This window comes from Pongo abelii, chromosome 18, assembly GCF_028885655.2.
Source record: "Pongo abelii isolate AG06213 chromosome 18, NHGRI_mPonAbe1-v2.0_pri, whole genome shotgun sequence".
NCBI classification, from domain to species: Eukaryota; Metazoa; Chordata; class Mammalia; order Primates; family Hominidae; genus Pongo; species Pongo abelii.
This window is the reverse complement of record NC_072003.2, coordinates 84440239-84457698: the sequence shown is the minus strand read 5'-3', so window position 1 is coordinate 84457698 and position 17460 is coordinate 84440239. Positions and strand designations below refer to the sequence as shown.

General features: G+C 49.3%; 1 protein-coding gene across 4 annotated transcripts in view; it reads right to left on the bottom strand.

Annotated features, from left to right (window-relative positions):
* KIAA0513 (KIAA0513 ortholog) overlaps window positions 1–17460 on the bottom strand; it is a 66778-nt gene that overhangs the window by 48830 nt on the left and 488 nt on the right. The gene's annotated exons all lie outside the window — the stretch shown is intronic.

Below are 17460 nucleotides of genomic sequence, written 5' to 3'. Positions count from 1 at the left end.
AGCCTGGCCAACATAGTGAAACCCCCATCTCTACTAAAAATATAAAAATTAGCTGGGCATGATGGTGGGTGCCTGTATTCCCAGCTACTCGGGAGGCTGAGGCAGGAGAATCACTTGAACCTGGGAGGCGGAGGTTGCAATGAGCCAAGATTGCGCCACTGCACTTCAGCATGGGTGACAGAGCAAGACTGTCACAAACAAACAAACAAGGTCATTGGGCCTCTGCTTAAGTATCAAATATAAGGACTCTCTTCCCCCAAAGAACAGTGAGTGCTTGGCCATAAATCAGCCCTGATCAGCTGAAACCAGGCATGTGTGGCAGCCCCAGCCTCCCGTTCACCTGCTCTTTCACAGCACAGAGATGTCCAGAAACGCATCTGACTGCTACAGACCATTGACATGATGAGGGACAGATGCTTTTTTTTTTTTCATTTATTATTTATTTTTGTAGAGACGGAGTCTCGCTCTGTCCCCCAGGCTGCAGTGCAGTGGTGCAATCTCAGCTCACTACAAGCTCCGCCTCCCAGGTTCACGCTGTTCTCCTGCCTCAGCCTCCCAAGTAGTTGGGACTACGGGTGCCCACCACCACACCCGGCTAATTTTTTGTATTTTTAGTAGAGACACGGTTTCACCGTGTTAGCCAGGATGGTCTTGGTCTCCTGACCTCGTGATCCGCCTGCCTCGGCCTCCCAAAGTGCTGGGATAACAGGCGTGAGCCACCACGCCCGGCCAGATGCTTTCTTTCTTAAGAGGAGCATTACTGCCTGGGCACGGTGGCTCATGCCTGTAATCCCAGCACTTTGGGAGGCCCAGACAGGCGGATCACGAGGTCAGGAGTTTGAGATCAGCCTAGCCAACATGGTGAAACCCCCGTCTCTACTAAAAGCACAGAAATTAGCCAAGCATGGTGGTGCGCGCCTGTAGTCCCAGCTACTCGGTAGGCTGAGGCTTGAGCCTGGGAGGCGGAGGTTGCTGTGAGCTGAGATCGCACCATTGCACTCCAGCCTGGGCGACAGAGCGAGACTCTGTCTCAAAAAAAAAAAACAACAAAAAAGGAGCATTACTTTGTAGTGGTGGATGGACAGAGACTATGTTTCCAGAACAGCAGGGATCTCACTTCGAACCCCAAGAAAGGAAACATTGTCAACATGTCCCCCTCTGGGATACTACGAGGGGCCTGATTTCTGAGTCACCTCGTTGAACACTGTGACCTGCCCTAGATGACACAGGTGACACTCGACGTGCCTTCCTGGGGACCAGAGTCCCTGCACACGCAGCGGGCACCACCGGTTCACCTCCCCTCAGTTACAAACCAATACGACTGACCCAATGTCTTCACTGTTGACGGGACAAGGGCCCAAGCCACAGAGAACTTAATGAGTGACTACAAAAGGAAAAGATAAGGTGGGCTTCCTTCTTTCTGTCCTATTGAGGTTTTTAAGAAACAAAGATGGAAAAACGTTCATGCCAGTCTACAAGCAAGAAGGTTCAAGTCTGGCATTTCTCTTTTTTTTTTCTTGAGACTGAGTTTTGCTCTTGTTGCCCAGGCTGGAGTGCACTGGCACGATCTCCACTCACCACAACTTCTGCTTCCCGGGTTCAAGATTCTCCTGCCTTAGCTTCCCGAGTAGCTGGGATTACAGGCATGCGCCACCACGCCCGGCTAATTTTGTATTTTTAGTAGAGATGGGGTTTCTTCATATTGGTCAGGCTGGTCTCGAACTCCCGACCTCAGGTGATCCACCCGCCTTGGCCTCCCAAAGTGCTGGGATTACAGGCGTGGGCCACCACGCCCGGCCTCAAGTAAGGCATTTCAATCCATTAAACATCATTTCCTGGCCAGGCATGGTAGCTCACATCTGTAATCCCAGCACTTTGGGAGGCTGAGGTGGGTGGATCACTTGAGGTCAGGAGTTCAAGACCAACCTGGCTAACATGGTGAAATCTCATCCCTGCTAAAAATACGAAAAATTAGTCGGGTGTGGTGGCATACACCTGTAGTCCCAGCTACTCAAGAGGCTGTGGCATGAGAATTGCTTGAACCCAGGAGACAGAGGTTGCAGTGAGCTGAGATGGCACCACTGCACTCCAGCCTGGGTGATGGAGCGAGACTCTGTCTCAAAAAAAAAAAAAAAAAAAAAAACCAAGAAGCAACAGGCTCCAAACACTGTCATCTGTCATCTCATGCCCTGTTTGAGATGGATGCCTCATCAGCGTGCACCACAGATGGAGGTTAGAGGTTGTTTCAGTGCGCAGGTATGTTTGGTGTGTACCTGGGTAAGAGAACTTGCTTTCCAGGTTCGTGCTTTCAGTTGTAGCTGGGGGCAGTAAATTGAATTGTTTTAGTAGGTCCTCACAAGGAAAAAACACAGCTGTTTTTTCAAGTGCTACTGTACCTATCAAAATTACTATTTAAAAAGTATTTTTATACACTGCTAGTCTAAAATTGTATTTCGGTTTGTGCCTGTTATGACATATTAGCAAATGTAAAGAATTATCTTTCCCACTACTTGTTTATAAACCTCGTAGTTGTTAAAAAAAAAAGATGTTTATTCCACCCATTATAGAAGTTACATACAATCACAGTTTTCTAAAAATTGTGTCCTTAAAAACTTATATTTGAATAAAAGGATGGCAATTTCAGACATTTCAAAAGTCTCTGCTCCTCCCTCGCAGGGAATCTCAGAAGCCTGCCTGCCTCTGAGTGCCATGGTGAGGCCTGGCACAAATGCCCTGCAGGAAGGCCAAGCCGACTGCTGCCTGCTGCTGCCTCTGTGCATGGCACTGCTGGGAGAGAGCCATGCTGGTCTGGACTGTTCTTTTCCACAATGCTCAGCATTACCATTATTTACTACTTTTGATAATGATATAATAACTACAACTCACATTTATTGTATATTCCCTACATATCAGGCATTAATTATCTGATTTCATTCTCCAGTAACATATGAGCTAAAACTATTATCCCCACTTTATGGAGGAAGAAACTTTAAGGCTTAAAAGGGTTAAACAGTTGCCTAAGGCTACAGAGCAAAGATGGAAGTGTCTAGATAAACCCAAGCAGAGGGGGAGTCCACAGCCTTACAATATTGCGGGTATGGACAAGGACCCTGCAGAGCGGGAGTCCACAGCCTTACAATATTGCGGGTATGGACAAGGACCCTGCCCCCTATTTGCTCATTTGGGGGATGAATAAGGACCCTTTACATAGCTGCAGTATACCGGGGTGGATTAATACACCCTCTACCAACAGCCATGGGAAAAGACTCAACCTATAGGTCTCCTCATTTGGAAGACACACGTGATTAGCAATTTGCTATCCCATCCAAAGCACCTGAACTTCTCTATTTCCCACTTTAGCAGAGATCGACGAACAAGGAGGGCTTAGTACTTTTCACCCATAAATGCCGGGCTTTCGCAAAAGTTACTCGCTGCCAAAAGAAAAGAGTTGAATGTTATTAAAATAATTATAAGAGAATAAAGGATGTTTGCAAAGAAGTGGGAACAAAACAGCTATGCACTAATTAATTCTAGACTTTGTGTTACTCAAATAAAACCCCAGGATGTCAGGGTTACATGAGACTTCAGGCTTCTGGCAAATGGGTAGGGGCTTGGCAGACAGATAAGGAAGGGACAGGAGTGGGCAGTGCAGGGGCAAAGGCTCGGATTCCCGAGAATTGTTTCAAGAGCGGGACACTGAAGCCCAGAGAGTGAAGTGACAAGGTGAAGCTATATCCCCAAAGTCAGACAGTGGTTTCCTCAGATGGGTCCAGAACCTCCACTTTCCACCCACCGTGTCACCAGCTGAGTAACACGGAGAACAAGGGGAACCCAGGGTCCCTCCTTCCCCGGGTGGCTTGTCACCTCTCTGCTCAGTGCCAAGTCTGGGAATTTCACCACCTGAGGCTGAAGAGGACAGCTGCTGTCTCTCTGCCACTTCTCCTTTCCTTACGGATGGAGGCAGCGCCCGAGTAGAGAGATAAAAGGTGTTACTTTGTCCAGTTCAAGCCATTCACTTGGCAACCATCTTGAAGCCCCTATCAAGCACTGGAACTGTGATAAATCCTAGGAAACAAAGATGAATAGGACATGACCCTTCCTTTCCCAAGCACAATCCAGAGAGATTGTGCATACAGAGAAGATGACAGCCACGTGCCATACGCTCTGACTCCAGGAGGCAGATGCCAGTAGGAGCCCAGGAGCAGAACTCCACTCTGCCTGGGGCGGTTTTCAAGGGCTGTGTTCTTTGGGTGAAATCTGGTAGAAGCCTGAGCCTGCCAGTCATACAACGGAAGATATTCCGGACAGAGGAAACAGTTGGCACGAAGTGACAGGCGTGAGGTGGTTTGCTATCCCCGCACACGGCTAATTCAGACTGATTCCAACCTAGCTGGAGAGTTGGGAAGGACTAAAAAAATACTGCCTAGTCTAGCACAACTTCAGTTTCTATTTCGAAGTATTCCCCAAAACCCTAAAACTGAAACATATATAATCAACCACTTTTCTACCCATAATAAAACAGGAGCTGAATTCTTATTGAGGGGACCTTAATATATAACAAGAATTAAAATACATCTCATTCTGCACTCTAGTCCTGCTTTGCAATATGCAAATGCATTTTGGAGGAGCCTGGAAATGGTGGAGTTGGCAGATGTTTACTTGCCTGTGAGTGAAAAGAAAGAGGTTTCTGAGGCTGTTTTGCTTCAAGCGTATCTAAATAGGTTCCAAGGACTGCTTTAAGTGTATTGATCCACAGTTCTCAAGGCACACGCTTCTCTAGATGGCTTCTCTGCAAAATTCTCATCTGTAGTTTACAAGTGGAGCCAATTTTCTTTCATCTCAAACGCTTTGGCTGCAGGCGGCTCCCATTTGGTCTGTGCTTTTAGGAAAAGCAATGATAGGCGGGGGAGGGTTTAACCTGAACAGAGAGAAGGGAATGAAAAGATGGGGCCTGCGTGGAACCTCTCAAGTTTCCTGAGACTAAAAACCTTCCCAACGTTACCAGAGGCAATTCCGAGACAGCAACAAACGTGTAGCTGCGATGATGGACGGTGGGGTTTCTTTTTTTTGAGGCAGATTCTCGCCCTGTCACCCAGGCTGGAGTGCAGTGGTGCGATCTCAGCTCACTGTAACCTCCGCCTCCCGGGTTCAAGCAATCCTCCTACCTCAGCCTCCCGAGTAGTTGGGATTACAGGCGTGAGCCACCACGCCCAGCCAACAGTAGGGTTTCTTGACAACGACACTGTTAACGTTTGGGCTGGGTCATTCCTTGTGGTGGGGGCTGTCCTTGCACTATAGGATGCTTGGGGCACTCCTGGCCTCCACCTACTAGATGCCAGAAGCACCCCCGAGTTGTTACAACTGAAAATGTCTCCAGTTGAAAATTCCCGATCTATATTAACTCCAAGCAACAGTTTCAAAGAATCTCAATCTCTGCACTTGCTTCCTGTTGAAAACCCTTCTCTGGCCGGGCACGGTGGCTCATGCCTGTAATCCCAGCACTTTGGGAGGCTGAGGCGGGCGGATCACCTGAGGTCAGGAGTTCCAGACTAGCCCGGCCAACATGGTGAAACCCCGTCTCTACTACGAATACAAAATTACCCAGGCGTGGTGGCACATGCCTGTAATCCCAGCTACTCAGGAGGCCGAGGCAGGAGAATTGCTTGAACCTGGGAGGCGGAGGGTGTAGGGAGCCAAGACGGCGCCACTGCACTCCGGCCTGGGTGACAGAGTGAGAGCCACCTCAAAAAAAAAAAAAAAAAAAAAAAAAAAAGAAAACCTTTCTTTCTTTGGTATCAGCATCATCCAAAAAAAAAACCAACCCAATAAAGAGTAATCATGCCAGCAGTGGCGGCTCACACCCGTAATCCCAATACTTTGGGAGGCTGAGGCAGGGGGATCACTTGAGGTCAGGAGTTCAAGACCAGCCTGGCCAACGTGGCGAAACCCCATTGCTACAAAAAACACAAAAGTTAGCCAGGGATGGTGGCATATGTCTGTAGTCCCAGTTACTCAGGAGTATTCCCAAGTCTGTAGTCCCAGTTACTCAGGAGTATTCCCAAGTCTGTAGTCCCAGTTACTCAGGAGTATTCCCAAGTCTGTAGTCCCAGTTACTCAGGAGGCTGAGGTGGGAGTATCACTTGAGCCCAGGAATTCAAGACCAGCATGGGCAACACAGCGAAACCCCATCTCTACAAAAAAATTAAAAGTAGCTGGGTGTGGTGGCACATGCCTATGGCCCCAGTTACTCAGGAGGTTGACGCAGGAGGATCACTTCATCCCAGGAGGTTGAGGTTGCAGTGAGCCCTGATCGTGCAGCTGCATTCTAGCCTGGGCAACAGAGTGAGATGCTGTCTCAAAAAAATTAAAAAGAGTAATCATACAGACCTTTGATGATACATAAGTCCCTACATAAAACAGTGTTTTGGGTTACAAGGAACCTTGTGACATTGAATGGGCCTGGTTAAAATAGGCTCCCAATGGCACTGACTACTCCGTGGCCTCTAGAGCAGCAGGAGAATTGAGGGTTTGTGTTTGGCCTCCATCCATTCAATCACTCAGCAAGTATTATTGAGCATCTACAGTGCACCAGGCATTGCTCTGGGTGAAAGAGACAAAAGCCTGGCCCTCAGGGAGTTTATGTCCTAGTCAGAGAGCAAAAAACGCAAACAAAAATATTATAGCCATCATCTGTGCTACGAATAAAACACGTCACTAACAGGTCAGAGCTGTGCTGCCCACTGTGGCAGCTGCTGGCCACATGTGGCCCTTGAGCCCACGAATGTATCTCGTTCAAGCTGTGACCTGCTGACCACACCAGACTTCAGACTTTGGACAGAAAAGAGAATGTAACTATCTCATTAATAATTTTTATATAGATTACATGCAGAAATAATAATATTTTGGATACATTGGGTTAAATAGAATCTATTAACAAAGATATTCTTTTTCTTTTCTCTTTTTTTTTTTTTTTTTTTTTTTTTGAGGCTGAGTCTGGCTCTGTTGCCCGGGCTGGAGTGCAGCAGCACAATCTTGGCTCACTGCAACCTCCGCCTCCCAGGTTCAAGTGATTCTCCTGCCTCAGCCTCCCGAGTAGCTGGGATTACAGGTTCCCACCACCACGCCCAGCTATCTTTTTGTCTTTTTAGTAGAGACGGAGTTTCACTGTGTTGGTCAGACTGGTCTCCAACTCCTGACCTCAAGTGATCCACCCACCTCAGCCTCCCAAAGTTCTGGGATTACAGGCATGAGCCACTGCACCCGGCCAATTAAAAAATAAATTATACTGCTAGATACCCTTACTTCTTTAATGTGGCTACCAGATTTAAAATCACACACGTGGTGCGTCTTGCATTTCTGCTGGACTGTGCTGGGTTAGGGAAGGCGGCTGGCAGCAAGGGGCACCTTCAGCCTGAGAAAGCAGGGAGATCACTGTGATCCGGAGGCCGTGGGGCCCAGCCCAGGGAAGAGGCAAAGTCAATGCTCTTCAAGGACATGGACCTGGGCCATTCTATCTACGGCAACACAGTGTGGCCCAGTGGGGTGCATAGAGGTGGCGTGGAAGGAGCTGAGGGTGGGAGGGCTACAGGGACCAGCCCATGGAAGCAGGGACTTGCAGGCCAAGTTACAGACTTGGGAATACATCCCAGGAGCAACTAGAGGTTTAAACCTGGGGAATGCCATGACCTGAATTTCATTTTGGAAAGATGCTACACTCTGGCCACTGTGTGGAGACTGGACTGGCATGCTAGCAAGAACAGATGCAGGACCACAGGTAGGAGGTACAGCCTCACGGGGCCCCTCTGCTCTTGGCCACTCCAGCTCACTTGGGAGGGTTCCCTGGAGGAGAGAGAGAGGATGTGAGAGATGCTACTTCTTTCCCACAGCATAGATGACTTTGTTAATTCTACTTCCGTTAAATTTCTGATTATGTAGAATACCGCTTCCTTCCACAACAGCAGACTCATGAAGTGTTTTTTATTATCCAAATTGGGCCTTGGGATTCTAGGAGTGTTGCTGTTCTGCATAATGATGTTCAACATAATCTGCCTCTCATTGAGTAGAGTGGGGATTAGACTAGTTTTACTTTATTAACGGGTTTTCTATTTCCTTCTAACCACTGCAAATTAAGTTTTTAAAAAATTACGGGAGGCAGTCTTCGGTTTGACACTGATATATGGACACTGTTTTGGTCTCATTTCATTCTTTTATTGCATTCTCGATACTTACTATTCACTCAGAATGTGGTTCTCTTCCCTCTTGAGGCTTCCACCCCTCCTTTCAGGGCCCCATTTTGTATCCCAGCATCCTAGGTTCACCCAATATCCCCTGACTCAAGGAAGTCAGCGTCACAGCAGCCGTCCACATGCACTGACTCTGGCATTTTCCATTTGTTCCACTGTTCCCAGATTCTCATTTTCCCCTAGCTCATTGGTCACTTTTGCCACTGAGTCATCTGCTTGTGAGTCACGCCTGGCTGTGATGTAAAGGCCAGGAAAATGTCTCCAAACACACCTGGCAGAGAAAAGGATGTCACTGAAGAAGATGGTCTGCCAGGCGCATGCTTTTCTACATGGACTCAGTCATGAAGAGAAAAAAATAATCCCCTTCTCTCTCTTTTCCTTCTTCTAATTTACCATCCCCATCAGCCTTGGCTAGAAATTATTCCTACAGTGCAATGGGTCCTGGCCATGCATTTCTGATATTTAGAGGCAGGAGAACGTTTCTGGAATAAGGCCAGAAACCCTGCAAAAATGAAAGCAGGATTTTCTCAAGTCAGGTTCTTCCTCTATTGAGCAAGGCAGGCCTCATACACACGCTGCCGCTGCATCGCTTTCCTTCTGGGAGCTATGAAGATCCCGTGTTACACGGAGACCACCAAACTGTGAAATAAGGAAAGGTGGGAGCTGTCCCAGGGCAGGGGGTGCTGGGCAGGTGTGATCACATGCAGTGTGGTCCCCTGGACTGCATCCTGGAACAGAAAGAGGACAGTTCGGGAACACTGTGATAGTCAAGTAAGGTCTGTGGCGTAATATGTAAGCACACCCAGTAGGGCTACTGCCTGCTCGTCCACCCCACAATCAAAGGCTCCATCTGCAAGAGGGCAGATGGAGACGAGTGCAGAGGGTCAGAAGGCACCGGCACTCTTTCCCAGTACTAGACAATCACTAAAAAAAAATCTACAGTAAAAAGGAACAAAGGACGGATACATGCTACAATAGCAATGAACTAAAAATGAATCTAGTTACAAGGCCACATACTGGACGATTCCAGGTTTAAGAAATGTCCAGAGTAGGCCAATCCACAGAGACAGAAACTGGATTAGTGGTTGTCAGAGGCCAGATTGGGAGGCGGGGGCAGAGACTGCAAATGGGAAAGGGGTTTCATTGATGGAGTGATGGAAACGTTCTGAAATTAGATGATGATGAAGGTTGCACCACTCAGTAAAGTTACTAAGGAATCGCTAAATTGTACAACTGAAATGCAAAAATGTTATGATATCTAAAACATACTCAATAAGCTGTTAAAGAAACAAACAAAGAAGGAGGAAAGAAGACTGTTTAAATACTCTAAGCAGGCCAGGTGTGGTGGTTCATGCCTGTAATTCCAGCATTCTGGGAGGCCAAGGCAGGAGGATTCCTTGAGCCCAGAAGTGCAAGATCAGCTCAGGCAACATAGCAAGATCCCATAAGATCCCATTATTCCTTTTTTTTTTGAGACGGAGTCTCGCTCTGACGCCCAGGCTGGAGTGCAGTGACGCAATCTCAGCTCACTGCAAGCTCTGCCTCCTGGGTTCACGCCATTCTCCTGCCTCAGCCTCCTGAGTAGCTGGGACTACAGGCACCCACGACCAAGCCTGGCTAATTTTTTTGTATTTTTTTAGTAGAGACGGGGTTTCACTGTGTTAGCCAGGATGGTCTCGATCTCCTGAGCTCGTGATCCGCCTGCCTCGGCCTCCCAAAGTGCTGGCATTACAGGCGTGAGCCACTGCGCCCGGCCAAGATCCCATTTCGACCAGAAATAAAAAATACAAATCAATCGGCGGGGCATGGTGGCGCACGCCTGTAGTCCCAGCCACCTGGCAGGCTGAGGTGGGAGGATCGCTTGAGCCTGGGAGGTCGAGGCTGCAGTGAGTGGTGATTGCACCACTGCACTCCAGTCTGGACGACTGAGCAAGATCTCATCTCTAAAAACAAACAACAAACAAAACAAACAGCGTAAGCAAAGTGAGGGAGATTCTGACGCTAGAAGACTTGAGCTCAAAGCCTTCCTTTTACAGCCTGGGAGAGGAGGGTCCCCACAGAGCCAGGTGGAGACCAGGGCTTCCTAAACCACCAGCTGCCTGTGCTACCAGCGTTTCTTCATCACCTGCTCCATGCTGGGCACTGGGCTAGGCCCAGGGAACGGAAGAGTGAGAACACGGGACTTTCAGAGGCACTTCTGACCTGCTCAGAGAGAAATGGGCAGCAAAGAGGGCAAGAGACAGGTGCCTGCCACGGGACAGGGGACAGACCCAGCACCACCGTGGCCATGCTCAGAGAACTGGGGGCTCCAGGAAGATGTCCTGGTGCCTGGGACTTTGAGAGCCAGCTGGAAATCAGAGGGCTGAGAGGAAGCACGGTAGCTGACGCCTCGGCCTGGGGAAGGGGGCAGAGGCAGGTGCACAGGTATGGGGTGGGGCTGAGGGGCCCAGCGCCCTGCAGAGCACTTGTCTCTGGTGACAGGGGGTCTCAAAGGTGACCTGCACTCTGTCGGGAGAGGCAGCATAGGGGAGAGGCAAAGAACCCAGGTCCAGAGATGGGCTGCCCTGACCCATGTGCTGGCGCTGCCCTTACACACTGTGTGATGGAGCCACGTTACTCTGCCTCTCTATGCCTCGGTTTTCTCACCTGTGAAACGGGGACGGTAACCTTGGCCACGTTATACTGTTTTTGTGAGGGCTAAAGTGACAGCCCCATAAGGCACTGGGAACACCGCTGGGCGTGGACAGAGGAAACCCTATAAATATGAGCCATAATAACAACCACACTATTTTTATACCTCAGCCACATAAGATAAACTGCCCCCGTCACCTTCCTTCTGGTGAGTCCTCTGTACTTGTCCTGGACAGGGCAAACCCTACCTAGTGGAGTCTAAGGCACAAGACTACGAAAACCACCCCATAAATAAAAGCCCTTTCCCCACACTCTTGCCCCACATTTACCTCTACAGACTCATTTCTGCTAAGCACCTTCCTTCCCCCAGATAAACTCCTTGGCAGGAGTACAGTCATCAGCTTTTGTTGTTGTTGTTGTTGTTGTCTGAGATGGAGTTTCCCTCTTGTCGCCCAGACTGGAGTACAATGGTGTGATCTCAGCTCACTGCAGCCTCCACCTCCCAGGTTCAAGCAATTCTCCTGCCTCAGCCTCCTTAGCAGTTGGGCTTACAGGCACCCACAACCATGCCTGGCTAATTTCTGTATTTTCAGTAAGAGAGAGGTTTTCACCATGTTGGCCAGGCTGGTCTCGAACTCCTGACCTCCAGTGATCCACCTGCCTCCGCCTCCCAAAGTGCTGGGATTAGAGGCATCAGCCACCATGCCTGGCCTCATCAGCTCTTAACATGGGAAACAAGTCATCTGTCACAACAGATGTGCTGTGGCGAGGTTGGAGGAAGGAAGGATTGAGGGGAGGGATGGCGAGCATGGCCCACGGGGTGAGGGAGATGATGGTAATTGGGGACATTAAAAGGACACTGGATCTCTGGAAGGAGACACAAGAAATGGGCAGTAATGCCACTGGGGAGGGTAACTGGGAAGCAGGGGGCTGAGGCAGGGAGGGACAAACTATGACATCTTTGTGTATCATTTGAATTTGGTACCATCTGCACATATTACTTAATCAAAAATAAATAAAGACGGGCATATTGGTTATCTGGGTGACAGAATCAGGAATTGAGGCATCTCCAGGTGCCAGTGCCAGTCACCAGATAAGTCAGCTGGCGACGGTCCTGCTCTACCCTCCCCATCCCTGCCTCCACCCCCAGCCCAAAGGGAGAAAAGTTGCTCTGTGAACTCCCTGAGAGCTCATCCTTGGTCAAATATGAGATGCAGAAGCCCAGAGCTCTGGAGGCCTTGGTAAACAGCCCTTCCGAATTACATACGGGAGGAGGCTTCTACATACGCCACTGCCTCTGGGCAGCATTGCCTAAGTGGCAGGGCATCGTATTCAGCCGCGCCATTTATTTCACTGCTGGACACCGATAAGCTGTTCCTCCACTACAAGGACCAGTGCAGCAAAACGCAAAAGAAGGGAATCATCTCTCTGGGCCCCTGCAGAGTGCATCAGAGAAACCCTGCATCCTGACCTGAAGCAGCTATGGCGTCCCTGCTGCTGTGGTGTCCCTGCTGGGAGGGGTAAAGAAGCTGTGGGCTCTGCAATCAGAAATGAGGAGATTCACTGTCAGGAGCTGCATGGCCTTGGGCAGGTCGCTGGACTGCTCGCCCTCTTCATGGTGAAGCACAATGGTCAGTACTTGTCTCGCAAATCGTAAGGATCATGAATGCTTCTCGTAAGAACGTCCACATCCCTGTCATTATCCCTAAAAATAACTGAGCACCTCCTGCCAATCCCTTTAAAACATCACTGCATCTTGATGCTGGAAGGCATTATGGATTGAATTCAGGTGCACCCTCCGCAACCCCTGGACCCAAAAGATATGCTGAGGTCCTAACCCAGGGAATCTGTGAACTTAATTGAAAATAGGGTCTCTGTGGGGCCAGGCGTGGTCTCTAAGCCTGTAATCCCAGCACTTTGGGAGGCCGAGGTGGGTGGATCAGGAGGTCAGGAGATCAAGACCATCCTGGCTAACACGGTGAAACCCTGTCTCTACTAAAAACACAAAAAATTAGCCGGGCATGGTGACGGGCACCTGTAGTCCCAGCTACTTGGGAGACTGAGGCAGGAGAATGACGTGAACCCAGGTGGCGGATCTTGCAGTGAGCCGAGATCGTGCCACTGCACTCTAGCCTGGATGACAGAGTGAGACTCTGTCTCAAAAAAAAAGGTCTTTGTGAATGTAATTAGTTAAGAGGAGGTCATCCCACCACTTGAGAGTCCAAGGCAGGAGGATCACTTGAGGTCAGGAGTTTGAGACCAGCCTGGCCAACATGGCGAAACCCCATGTCTACCAAAAATACAAAAATTAGCCAGGCGTGGTGGCACGAACCTGTAATCCCAGCTACGTGGGAGGCTGAGGCAGGAGAATGGCTTTAACTTGGGAGGCAGTGGTTGCAGTGAGCTGAGATCATGCCCTGCACTGCGGCCTGGGCAACAGAGACTCTGTCTCAAGAAAACAGAAGGTCACAATGGAGTAGTGTGGACCCCAAGTCCAATCTGACTGGTACCCTTTTAAGAGGAGAAGACAGACAGACCCACAGGAGGAGACATGAAGTGGAGACAGACACGCAGGGACAAGGAGGCCATGTGACCACAGGGGCAGACCCTGGGGTGACGCAGCTGCCAGTGAGGGGACATTACGGATCACCGGCCACCAGTAGAAGCTGGGAGTGAGGCACAGGGTCTCCCTCTGAGTCCCCAAGAAGGAACCAGCCCTGTTGACACCTTAATTTTGGACTTCTGGTCTCCAGAACTGTGAGAATAAATTTCAGCTGCTTTAAGCCCCAGTGTGTGGTTCTTTGTGAGAGCACTCCCGAGAGAAATAAAGGTGACCTGGCATTACTGTCTGTCTAGTGCCTGAATTCTCTTGCCCAATGGTCCACTAGCCAGGCTAGGTTCGACCGTCTCTAGTAAAAGCATTCTCCATTAAACAAGGTCATTTCTGATACTGTTATGAAGAAAAGAAAACACTGTAATATGATAGAGTGAGTGGGCAGGGATCAGAGGAAAAAGAAACATTATTTTGACTATTAGGGAAGGTCTCACTAAGGATGTGATATTGCAGCAGTGACCTGAATGGCAGGAAGCTGGCCATGGAAAGGAAAGGAACAGCCCATGGAAAGGCCCTGAGGCAGAGTCATCTTGGCACACGCAAGGCACAGGAAGGCAGGACCGTGGTGAATGACAGCAGTGTCAATGAAGCTGGAGAAACAGGCAGGGTCAGTCAGCACCTGCGCAGTTGCCCTAGTTGACCAAGGTCCTGGGAAGCTGCTGGGGACAGACACGATTTAACTCAAGAGTTTTTAAACGACCACTCTCGCACAATCATGGTCTTAAAACTGAAGTCTGGGGTGCAGTGGTACAGTCTCAGCTTATGGCAACCTCCACCTCTGGGGCTCAACTGATCCTCCCACCCCAGCTTCCCTAGTAGCTGGGATTACAGGTTTGCACCACCACGCCTGGCCAATTTTTGTTTATTTTTTGGTAAAGACAGGGTTTTGCCATGTTGCCCAGGCTGGTCTTGAACTCCTGGGCTCAAGTGATCCACCCACCTTGGCCCCCACAAAGTGCTGGTATTCCAAGCGTAGCCACCACACCCAGCCAAGGCCAAGTCTTTCTAACTATTACTTTTGTCCTTCAGTTCTTGGAACCTTGGGCCTCTACAGAATGAGCTTAATAAATCACAGTTCCCAAGCTCCTCCAGGCTTACATCTAATTCATTCACCACTGTAGCGGTTTCCAATGAATATGCTTAATTTTTTTCTACACCCTTCATTACATGTGATGTCCAGAAAAGAACACAATGTTCTAAGCATGGAGTAGATTTGAACTATCACCTGTTTCATTCCAGACCTACACTTCTGTTTGTGTGCTGGGGATTGCCTTGGCTTTCCATTGTTTTACACCACTGACTTGCCGAAACATTTATCGGCCAACCTCCCCGTGAAGTCCTTTTTAGGACTCCTCCCTGTGATGCCCAGATTTAGAAAGTGGGATTAAAACTTGTACTTCCCTCATGAGAACAACTATGCCTTTATTTTTGCCTTTTTTTTTTTTTGAGATGGAGTCTTTCTCTGTCACCCAGGCTGGAGTGCAGTGGCGCAATCTAGGCTCACTGCAACCTCTGCCTCCTGGGTTCCAGTGATTCTGCCTCAGCCTCCTGAGTAGCTGGGATTACAGGTACCCGCCACCATGACCAGCTAATTTTTGTATTTTTAGTAGAGACGGGGTTTCACCACGTTGCTGAAGCTGGTCCCGAACTCCTGACCTCAGGTGATCCACCTGCCTCAGCCTCCCAAAGTGCTGGGATTACAGGAAAACGACAGCCACCGCGCCCGGCCCTATGGCTTATTTTTCTTAAGTGTCACCATAATGCATACAATGATGCCACATATAAAAAACGGTTTGGAATAAACAAAGTTACTGGGTCAGCTCCCTTGGTTTCACAACCACTGCATTTCTCTTGCGGGTGGAGGACAAGGAAAACGATTCTAGCAGGCTGCCCGAGAACTGCGTGCTCTCTTGCCTCACACAGCTGAAGACACCTGGGCTATTTGGAAACACAGAGACTTAAGCAAAAGACGCTCTTTGCAATCATACTTCCTACTGGATTTCTCAAGGACGTCTAAATAAATCTGAGTCCATGCAGACTACCTCAAACTTGGGGCGGGCGCAGGGGTGCTGCGGCGGACTCGGTAAGCCGGGCAGGTGGTGGAAGAGAAGGATGTTTTGCAAGCCTCTGGGGACCCCTCGTATGAGGCACAATCCACCCGGATCCGCCCCACTTCCCATTCCACAGAGTGGTAAGGGCTGCTAAATCCAGCGTCAGATGGTTGGGTTAAACACTTTACTGTGCCCCCAGTAGCAAAGAGACCCTGGGCAAGTCACTCAGCCTCAGTTTCCTCATCTGTGACATGGGAACGATAACAAACCCATCATGACTGCCAACCTTATAATGAAGATCAGCCAAGAGTCTGCGTGGGAAAACCCTTGAGAAATATTAAAGTGAGGGTTATTATGGGCAACAGGGTTTTTACTCCTGCCTTTGCATGTCTTTCCTGCTGCTGGTTGACTTCTCAGGACTTTTTTTAAAAAAACTGCCCCAGGCTGCTTTTGGTATTTCTTTTAACCTGATTACTTTTGCTTTATGAGAGAAAGGAGGGAGGAGGTGGGAAGAGAGAGAAGCACACAGCATGACTCATCCCACCCCTTCCTGGGGACTGTCCTAAAAGATGCTCCTCAGAGCCACTGCGGCTACTATAAAGCAATTCACCTTTGAAGAGCAGTTACTGTCGTGAAAAGAGAGCCACGTTCAATATCTACGGAAATCGTCCACTTTCTGGGATTTGGCAGCAGATTATTTAAGGCTTGTGATTTACTCAGTCACCTAGTGGCTGCTCATTGCCTTTGGCTGTTACATCTCAAATAATGCAAACCAACCTTCACACTAACTGACACATCCCATACAAAAGGCATACATGGCCAGAAACGTCAGAATGTAACACAGAGAAGCTAGTGATGATCTGATCGCAAAGGCTGCCTACATGTGAGTCCCACGCCATCTTCATCTCTTTAATGGAAAAAGAAAATCTCATGAGTCAACTTTTTCATTGCGAGCCAATTTCAATAGCCTTTCGTCCTGTGCTTCAAAGACGTAAGCAGTCCTATTTCTGAACAAAGTGGAAATAAAAACAAGTGACAGCCAAAGAGAGACACCGAACAATGGAGAACATACGCTTCCCAGGAGAAATGGGGGGAAGACAGGAAGGAACGCTCACATGCAATATTACCCAAACCTTTTTCCTTTGCACGATTCAGTGTTAAAGCATCTCTCTGCCCTGCTTTTAGGCTGAGGGAGGGGGTTGCCTCTAAGGAAATGAATCTGAAACATCAACATCAAGTCGCAGCCTGGCTAAAGCAGCCTCGGTCCTGACAGCTGTCAGCCTGCCTCTAACACTGACTCACCACAGCCACTACCTCCACGTCAGGGGCGCCTCACCTGTGCCAGCTCAGAGGCTGTTCCTGCTCAATCTGGAGGCTGGGACTCATGCCTGTCCCCTACCTAGAGAGGAAGAGGACCTGGCTAGTGCCCCTGCAAAGTCTTTTTTTCCTCTTCCCCTTTTCATCTTCCCAAGTCTAATCAACCTGCAACCCAGGGAAGCACAAACCCAGGACAAGGGCGGGGGTGGGGGGCACGCACCCAGCTCCAGAACACTCAATTCTGTCCTTTCCAAGATCCTCTAAACGGGTTCAATTCCATCTGATCCAGCGGTCCTAAACTGAGCTGCTAAACCCGCATTTCCATTGCTATCCTCTCTGCAATCCTCCCCTTTGCTCACTGGCCCATCAAGAGCAGAGGGAAGACGCAGAATGGACAGGGGTGGCCACCCAGGCCAGGAAGCCCCTTTCTCTCACCCCCACCCTGCTAGCCCCGGGAGCGGTGAAGCAGCAACTTCACACCCCGCACACACTCATGACTCGCCAATGTCTTTCCCCCCTGGGTCCTTGCACCCTCTCCCCAGAATGCCCTTGCAGGAGTCCGGGGTTTCTTCTTCCCCCAAGACTGGGACACCAGCTCCATCCC